Source organism: Panthera leo, chromosome F2, assembly GCF_018350215.1.
Source record: "Panthera leo isolate Ple1 chromosome F2, P.leo_Ple1_pat1.1, whole genome shotgun sequence".
Taxonomy (NCBI): Eukaryota; Metazoa; Chordata; class Mammalia; order Carnivora; family Felidae; genus Panthera; species Panthera leo.
Window position 1 is genome coordinate 29,931,660 of NC_056695.1, and position 9,935 is coordinate 29,941,594.

Genomic DNA, 9,935 nt, shown 5'->3' on the forward strand with positions numbered 1-9,935 from the left:
TTGTCAAACAAGGAAGTTCTTGCTGGCTGAGAAGATGGTGGGAAAATGGGGTGATGGTGTGGTATGCATGAAATTATTATTAAAGACTAATGTTTATTCAGGAAAGCTTTCATTGGGTTAGAAATGCTCCCTGCCCTCAGCGGGAAATTTGATCAACTGTATTTAAGCAACATTTTCCCAGTACAGTTGATCAGAAACTTTTTGTTGTAAAATGCCAAATAATATCTTGTGAAAAACAGGTTGAGAAATTTTTATTGCGAAAATAACATAAAATACTGGACTGATAAATCAACGACTCTGTCTTGCGATGTACAGTCCTTCTATTTGATTTTTATCTCACTTATTGGCACTATCTTAAGAGTATTCCTTTGCCTCTGTGGCCACTTTTTGGCCAGCAAGGTTTGTAACTGCAAAATCAAGGACTCAAGCCTGCCAAATTCATCCACAGGATTTCCCAAGTATCAATGTCTTGTCAACAGATAGACTACTTTAAAATATTACTTTTGTGTGTTATAAAACAGTAGTTTCATTTGATTTACTCTTACCTACTTATTTCTTTAACTTAGTGTAAAGTTGTTCTGTGTCAGAGTCCAAGATTATTTTCTGGAGGTCAAATAAGCCTGCACTAAAAAATGCAATTGTTAAATTTCCTGGGAGCTGATATTATGGTTGTTAACTGGTGGTAGGAGTAGCTTGCCCATTCAAGATAAAATACTAACTTGTTAGCGTGGCATAAAAGGTCGAGTGCTTTTGTTTCTAAGGTGGCTTGGGAATAGTGCACCCAGATCACCACTGGTAATGGAGGTTTAGCAGGACAAATAAAGATAAAACAAGCAACTTGGGCTAATGTCTTACTTTCCAGTTATAAATTGGCCTTAGTTCTTGATATTTTCATAACTGGGTCATTCCACAAACCTACTGGAGAATTGTAACAATGGTTTTGCACTATTTTGTTTGTAGTCACAGCTTAAGTGATTTGCTCTTCCTGTTTTCTATGCCTACACCCTAAGAGAGAGGATTCGTTTACATTAGTTTGTCATCATAACATGCAAAAGTTCTTATTAGGCAGTATCATTCGAAGCTACTGCAAAAGCCATGGGATACCCTCAAGTTCAAGTTCAATTTGGAACTTAGTGCCTCTGGAACTAGCCTAGTTCTCAACTCTGTTAATCACGTGCAGTGTATTAGCATTTTCATCTCCTGATACACATGCCATGGATCCTAGCAAAAGTCTCTCTAAGGAATTTCTTGCCCTTTCTGTCCTTGAAGGTGATATAATGATTGTGGTCATGGGAACCCAGAGATTCCCACCTGCTACTTCAACTGATCTCCCATTGCCCTTCTGTTTTCCTCATGAAAAGTAGGTGACTTGCTTTTCTCCAAATACTCTATGCTTTTAACTTGCCGCCATGTTTTGTACACGTACTTCTCTTCTGCTAGAATGCCGTTCCTTTATCACACAATAAATTCTTCTCAGATTTCCACGTTTGGTTAAAGGGGTAACATTTATACATTATCTTTTCTACACTATCTTTCATGTTCACTATGAGGCTCAAAGAAAACTTCAATAGCCATGAAAAAATTAAGATTAGAGATTAGAATAGTTAGTATATTACTTACAAAATCAGTAGCTTCTATAACATACAATCCTTGAAATATATAATTGTTCAAATAAGTATGATAGAAGTTTCTCTCTCAATATAAAGTCCCAAAGAGGTCAGTGGGCAACTCTCCTCCAACTAGTGATTCAGAGTTTTTGGCTTGTTGTATCTTCTAGATTCACCATCCCTAACACTTTGCTATCTGCAACCACTAATGGAAGAAAAAAAGAAGGGTGAAAAAGATGTAACCACTTTTTAACAGCCATCATCTAGTAGTAATACACATCACTTCCACTCATTTCTATTCATTAGTACAGCTCACGTGGCCCAACCTAAATGTCTCGAGTTTGGGAAGTATGGTGCCTGACTGGGTGACAGTTTGCTGGTGACAACTGCTGTGCAAGGGAAAGCATACATGTTGGTGATGACAGTTCGCTATCTCTGCTACTGTTAATATTCGTATGTTTGCAAATGACATAAATTTCAATTTAAGAGAGCTTAAGCAACATGTTGTTTTAATGAAGTCACTCAGGGGGCTGTTCTGTGATGCCTAGGAACATCTACAGGGATCAGACAACTCTGGGGAACTTCAGATATGGGACCTAGACACAGAATGCCTACATGGTTATCTGTTGTCTTTGTTTTATCTGCTTGTTAACTTTGGTCTTTCACATTGAAGAGCAATCGCTTCCCACATGGTAGGGGTGGGAAGTTAGCCAACTCCAGGCTTACAGTCTCCAAGTTTAGTGACTCCAGGGGAAAGTGAGAATATGTGTTTATCCATTTTGCTATGTAAAAATCCCAGGGTAAGCGGCATCTGGGTGGTTCAGTCAGTTAAACATTTGACTCTTGATTTCAGCTCAGGTCATGTTCTCATGGTCGTGGGGTCAAATCCCATGTCAGGCTCTGGGCTGAGTGTGGAGCCTGCTTGGGATTCTCTCTACCTCTCCCTTTGCTCCTCCCCCTGCCCATGCTTGCTCGCTTACTCTCTCTCTCTCTCCCTTTCTCTCAAAAATAAATAAATAAGCATTAAAAAAAAAAATCCCAGGGACAGACTCTGGCCAATTTGGCTCATATGTTCCCCCTCTTGACCAATTACTGTGGCCACTGCTAAGAAGTGCTCTGATTGGCTAGGCTGGAGTCCTATGTCCTCCACATTTTAGCAGTGGCAGGCATTGTGATAGCAGTTGTATACATGACAAGGTTAAGATCAAACTCTCCAAAGAAAGGTAGGAGCGGATATTACCAAAGAATGGATAAAAATTTTCTGGGTAGGACAAAAATAAATAAATAAATAGATATTTACAGAATATTACGGATGTTTTGTACAAATTAGGAATAATGAATTGAGACTCTGAGATTTTATTCTAAAAATCAGTTTTCTGTATATTTCCCTAACTTCTGTAATAGTAAAATAACTTAAATTTGATAGTAACCTAAAGAAAAACTTTAGTCCTGCCCATATTTATGTTTGTTGCCAAATGTGAAATTTCATTTTATTTGATGTTTTACTTCACCATACCCTGAAACTTTTATAAGGGGCCATAATGTAGGACTGAGACAAAAAGTCCATTTTCCGATTGCACGTGAGTGAGACATAGGATAACCATATGTAGGTTTGCCGATGACAGTCCTGTTTTAGACCCATTGTCTTATGTGAGACAACACATAAAGATGTGAGAAATTTTATAAAAGTATATTAGGAAATAATTTCACTATTTCACTAAATTGCCGCTATTTAACATTGTCTTCCCTGAATTACCTATGTTAAAATATGAATCCAAGGATTTTACAGACTTCTGTGCTGAGCAAAAACAGTGCTTCCTTAGGCGACTTCCTTGGGATATTTAGCCAGGTCTAATGGGATCTCTATAGGACTTTAGATTCCTGTTCCTGGAACCTTTAGCAAAAGTAAAGGTGAAATGGATTGTAGACAAAATAATTGGAGAGAATAAATTTCTAGAAATTAAAATTATGTTGCTTTAGTAAATATTTTTCATTAACTAAATAATACCTATGTGTAGGTGCATATTCTTGACTAGATTCTAGTCTTTATTGTAGGCTAGCTATACTCCCCCCTTTGAGGAATAGGGGATAAAATTTTTATTCTTTGGTTTTATAATGAGCATTATTATATATACTAGGTGCCATTTTCTGGGTACTTGGAATAGTCATGAAAAAAGTGGACAGTGGAGCGCCTGGGTGGCTCAATTGGTTAGCGTCTGACTCTTGATTTCAGCTCAGATCATGACCTCAGGGTCATGAGATGAAGCCCTGCATCACCCTCTGATGGGCATGGACCTTAAGATTCTCTCTCTCCCTCTTCCTCTGTCCCTCCCATGCTCTCTCTAAAATAAATAAATAAATAAATTAATTAATTAATTAATTAAATAAAATTAAAGCAGACATGGGGTGCCTGGGTGGCTCAGTTGGTTAAGCATCCAACTCTTGATTTTGGCCCAGGTCATAATCTCAGGGTGGTGGGATCGAGCCCCACATCAGTCTCAGGGCTGGGCGTGGAGTCTGCTTGAGATTCTCTCCCTCCCTCCACTCCTCCCCCACTCCTCTCTCCAAAAAAAAAAATTAAAAGTGGACAATGTTAATGTCTTCCTAGAATGAGATTTTTGTGGGGGAGACATAATAAACAAATAAGTAAATATATACTACAGTATCAGTTAAAGATATTGGTTCTGAAGAAATACAAGGCTATGTCCTTATCACAAATTACTTTTTTCTCTTTTAGGTTTACTACATGGGTTTCTTTTGCTTACAGCCAAAGGAGTCTTTTTTTTTTAAATTTTTTTAACGTTTATTTATTTTTGAGACAGAGAGAGACAGAGCATGAACGGGGGAGGGGCAGAGAGAGAGGGAGACAGAATCGGAAGCAGGCTCCAGGCTCTGAGCCATCAGCCCAGAGCCCGACGCGGGGCTCGAACTCACGGACTGCGAGATCATGACCTGAGCTGAAGTCGGACACTTACTGACTGAGCCACCCAGGCGCCCCCAAAGGAGTCTTAATAATTATACTCCTATCTAAAAAATTTCTTATTAGCATTCACCAATTATATTTCAAATTGTGTTTTCATACTTTACCAGCTGATCTATTCCAGGAGCTCTCAAAAGTTTATTAGTTACTGAAGGACAATTCCATTTTGCTTTTAAATGTCTATTTTTTATTTTTGAGAATGAGGCAGAGTGTGAGTGGGGAAGGGGCAGAGAAAGAGGGAGACACAGAATCCAAAGCAGGCTCCAGGCTCTGAGCTGTCAGTACAGAGCCTGATGCGGGGCTCAAACTCATGAACTGTGAGATCATGACCTGAGCTGAGGTCAGATGCTTAACCAACTGAGCCACATAGGCACCCCACTGAAGAACAATTTCTGACTAGCATCTAGAAGTGAATTAAGAAGCAATAAACATAATCATAAACCACTTCTCCCATAACATTTTGTCCCCATCTGGGAAAATTTTTCCTCCCATGGTCAATCTAAACATCTCTTTAAAATGCATGTCATCTACCTTTTTAGATTTATTTTTAGCCAGACGACATAAGCAAAGTGTAGCCAGTAGGTTTCTGCACCCTATGCATCCTTGGTCTCACCCCTGTGACACAATTAACATGGAGCCTACCCACTTGGATCTTAGGAAGAGTATGGCCCTGGTTCAGACCAGGATCCTTTCTGGAGAGAGATAGGTAGATCCTAGGGATAAGGGCTCACTGGACCAGTTCGTGGCGACAGCATTGTACATTCCTCTGAAATTTATCTATGTTCAATTTATCCTTTCTTTTTGAACAGAGGTCTGAGAGTATGGATTCTGTGAAAATGTTGCTCAACTTCTAGAATAAACCATAACACTTTAGTTATGTTTGTGGTAAAAGTGGACCTATGATGGGATTAGGTGGTCCTCAGTACTCCCAAGTCTCAGGGTGGATCTCATAGGCAGTGGGCAGTAGTTATAGCATACTTTTGAAGAGTTGAATGGGGATGAGGACTGGGAGAGAATCCAGCTATATATATTTACAAGAGTCTATTACCATAAGAATATGCCCCCCTCATTCTGGAAATAGAACAAGTGCTGTGTAAAACCCACCTAGCATATTTTCCACTGGCTTACATAATACTGCCATCCCAATGGTGTGTGCACTTACATATACCATATGTCATATTACATATCTCTCTCTCACACACACACACATATAAAGTTTATGGCATTTGTGGACCCAGTCCATGCATAACTTAAAACCTTATAATTTTATCTCAAAAATCCATAGGGTAAGTGAAAGAATATGATGGCCAAGATGGCTACAGTGTTGGGTTATGAACTAGATTAGAGGAAAACTTCAGCAAATTGGGAGAAGCATAAAGCAAATAGGAGTACAGAAGTAGGTCAGCTTCTGCTGCTTTAGCTGAAGACTAGGGCCCACACCACTTAATCTGTCTGTAGTCCCAAGTTCTAAATTCCTGTTACTAGTCTTTACTCTTGGTAACATAAGCCATCCAAAATCACTATTTTGAACTTAGTTACTGGTGGTGTAATTGGCTAGATATCTTGAAAGCCTTCCAGATTTTTATCTACATCATCTATATATGCTGGATAAACAACAAAATAAATCATTTTAAATCTATAGTTGAGCCAGTAAGAAAGTAAGTCAAATCTTGAAAGCACAAGAATAAAGCACCTTCAATGGATATATCATCCAGACATAAAATCAATAAGGAAACACTGGACTTAAGTCCATCTGATCCAACATATAGTTTAGCAGACATTTCCAGAATATTCCATCCAATAACAGCAGAATATACATTCCTGTCATGTGCAAATGGAACATTCTCCAGGATACATCATATATTAGGCCATTAAACAAGTCTTAATAAATTTAGGAAGATTTAGATATTATCAAGCCTCTTTCCAACCACAATGGTACGAAACTAGAAATCAATCACAATAAGAACAACAAATATGTTGAAAGTAAACAACATGCTCCTGAGCAACCAATGGATCAAAGAAGAAATCAAAAATAAATTAAAACAAAATATCTTAGGAGAGGGGCACCTGGGTGGCTCAGTTGCTTAAGTGTCTGACTTTGGCTCAGGTCATGATCTCAAGGCTCGTGAGTTTGAGCCCTGCGTTGGGCTCTGTGCTGACAGCTCGGAACCTGCAGCCTGCTTCAGATTCTGTCTCCCTCTTTCTCTGCCCCTCTCATACTTGCACTCTGTTTCTGTCTCCCTTTCTCTCTCTCTCTCTCTCTCTCTCTCTCTCTCTCTCAAATACAAATAAACATTAAAAAGAAAAAAAAAAGGTACACTTAGGAGAAACAAAAACAAAGGGACAGTATACCAAAATTTATGGGATGCAGCAGAAGCGGTTCCAAGAAGAACATTTATAGTAATAAATGCCTACATTAAGGAAAAAGAAAGATCTCAAGTAAATAACCTAACCATAGACCTCAAAAAGCAGGAAAAAGAAAAACAAAATAATCCCAAATTTAGTACAAGGAAGGAAATAACAAAGATAGAGTAAATAAATGACAGAGACAAAAGAGACAATAGAAAGACCAATTAAACTAAGAGTTGTTTTTTTAAAAAGATAAAACAGAAAACCTTTATCTAAATTTATCAATAAAACAGGAGAAAATTATATATAAAAGAAGAGACATTATAATTGATACCAAGCAAATACAAAGAATCATAAGAAGCTATGATATATAATTATATGCCCACAAATTGGACAAACTAGAAAAAAATGGATAGATCCTTAGAAACACACAACCTACCAAGACTAAATTGTGAAGAAATAGAAGATCAGAACAGACTGATTACTAGTAGGAATATTGAAAGGATGCCCACTCTTACCACTTTTGTTCAACATAGTAGGAAAAGTCCTAGCAGAGCCATCAGACAAAATAAAGAACTGAAAGGCATCCATGGGGCACCTGGGTGGCTTAGTCGGTTAAGCGTCCGACTTCAGCTCAGGTCATTATCTCATGGTTCATGAGTTCGAGCCCCGCGTCAGGCTCTGTGCTGACAGCTTGGAGCGTGGAGCCTGCTTCAGATTCTGTGTCTCCCTCTCTCTCTGCCCCAACCCCCCTCACGCTCTGTCTCTCTCTCAAAAATAAATAAACGTTAAAAAAAAATTAAAAGAAAGAAAAGGCATCCAAATTGGAAAGGAAGAAGTATATTATCTCTGTTTGCAGATGACATATTATATATAAAAAACCCTAAAGACTCCAGCAAGTAACTGTTAGAACTAATAAATTCAGTGAAGTTGTAGACTATAAAATCAGTATACAAAGATCTGTTGCATTACTATTCACTAACAGATAATGATCAGAAAGAGAAATAAGAAAACAATGCCATTTACAATTGTATCAACAATAATAAAATACTCAGGAATAAATTTAACCAAGAAGGTGAAAGATCTATACACTGGAATATATAAGATGTTGATGAAAGAAATTGAAGAAGACACAAATAAATGAAAAGATATTTCATGTTCATGGATTGAAAGAATTAATAAAATGTACAAACTATACAGTACAATCTACACTCAATGTAATCACTATAAAAATTCCATTGGCATTTTCCACAGAAATAGAAAAAAGAATTCTAAAATTGCATGGAACCACAAAAACCCTAAATTGTCAAAGCAAGCTTGAGAAAGAACAAGCTAGAAGCATTGTACTTTCTCATTTCAAATTATATTCCAAAACTACCATAATTAAAACATGAAGTATTTTCATAAAAACAGATACATAGATCAATGGAACAGGATAGAGAGCCCAGAAATAAATCCATGCATACATGGTCAATTAATTTATTACAAAGTATCCAGGAATATACAGTGGTTAAAGGGTAGTATTTTCAATAAATGGTGCTGGGAAAACTGAACAGCCACACGCAAAAGAATGAAACTGGACCACTATCTTAAACAATACACAAAAATTAACTCAAAATGGCTTAAAGACTTAAAGGGATTAAAAATGGGTTAAATTAAAAATAAACAAGGGGGACTACATCAAACAAAAAAGCCTCTTTCTAGCAAAAGAAACTATCAATAAAGTTAAAAGGCAACCTATAGAATGGGAGAAAATATTTGCAAACTCTCTTTCAATAAGGGGTTAATATCTATAATCTACAAAGAACTCCTACAACTCAGTTGCAAAAAATAACTCAATTGAAAATGAGCAAAGAACCTGAATAGACATTTTTCCAAAGAAGACATACAAATGGCCAATAAATACACGAAAAGGTGTTTGACATCACTAATTATCAGAGAAATGCAAATCAAAATCTTAATGAGCTATCACCACCTGTTAGCATGGCAGTTATCAAAAAGATGGGATAACACATGTTGGCAAAGATATAGAGAAAAGGAAACCCTTGGGCACTGTTGGTGGAAATATAAATTGACATAGCCCCTATGAAAAACACTAAAAAGTTTCCTGAAAAAATAATAATAGAACTACCACATGATCCAGCAATCCCACTTCTGATAAACAAAGGAAATATACCATTATTTCTAGAGATATCTCTACCCTCATGTTTTTTGCAGCATTATTCACAATAACCAAGATGTGGAAACAACTTAATTGTCGGTCATTAGATGAATGGATAAAGGAAATGTGATATATACAAAATATGTATTGATGTATATAATAACATATTAATATGTAAGTGTAATTATTTATATCAGAAAGAGAATATTATATAGAGAAGAATATTATATATATAAATTAGCCTTAAAAAGAAGGAAATCCTTTCATTTTTGACAACATGGATAGACCTGGAGGCCATAATACTAAGCAAAATAAGTCAGACAGAGAAAAACAAACACTGCTTGATATCATTTATATGTGGAACAGAAAGAAAGAGAGAGAAAGAGGGAAAAGAAAGGGAAGGAACGAAGGAAGGAAGGAAGGAAGGAATGGAGGAAAAAAGAAAGAGAAAAGCTTAACTCATAGAAACAGAGAGTGAAAAAGTAGTTGTCAGGGGCCAGAGTCAGGGAAGTAGAGAGAGGTTGGTAGAAGGTGTACAGACTTTCAGTTATAAGACGAATAAGGTCTGAGAATCTAATATACAACATGGTGACTACAGTTGTTAGTATTGTATAATTGTATTTAGATTGTATAATTGAGATTTGCTAAGACAGAACAGTTATGTTCTCACCAAAAAAAAGTAAAGAAGGTAAATAGATGATAGATGCGTGAATTTATCTGGTGAAGATAATCTTTTCACAATGTTTGTGTAGATCAAAGCATCATATTGCACTCTTTAAATATCTTCCAGTTATACCTTAGTAAAGCTCAGGAAAAAAAAGGGAAAAAAAGTTACATC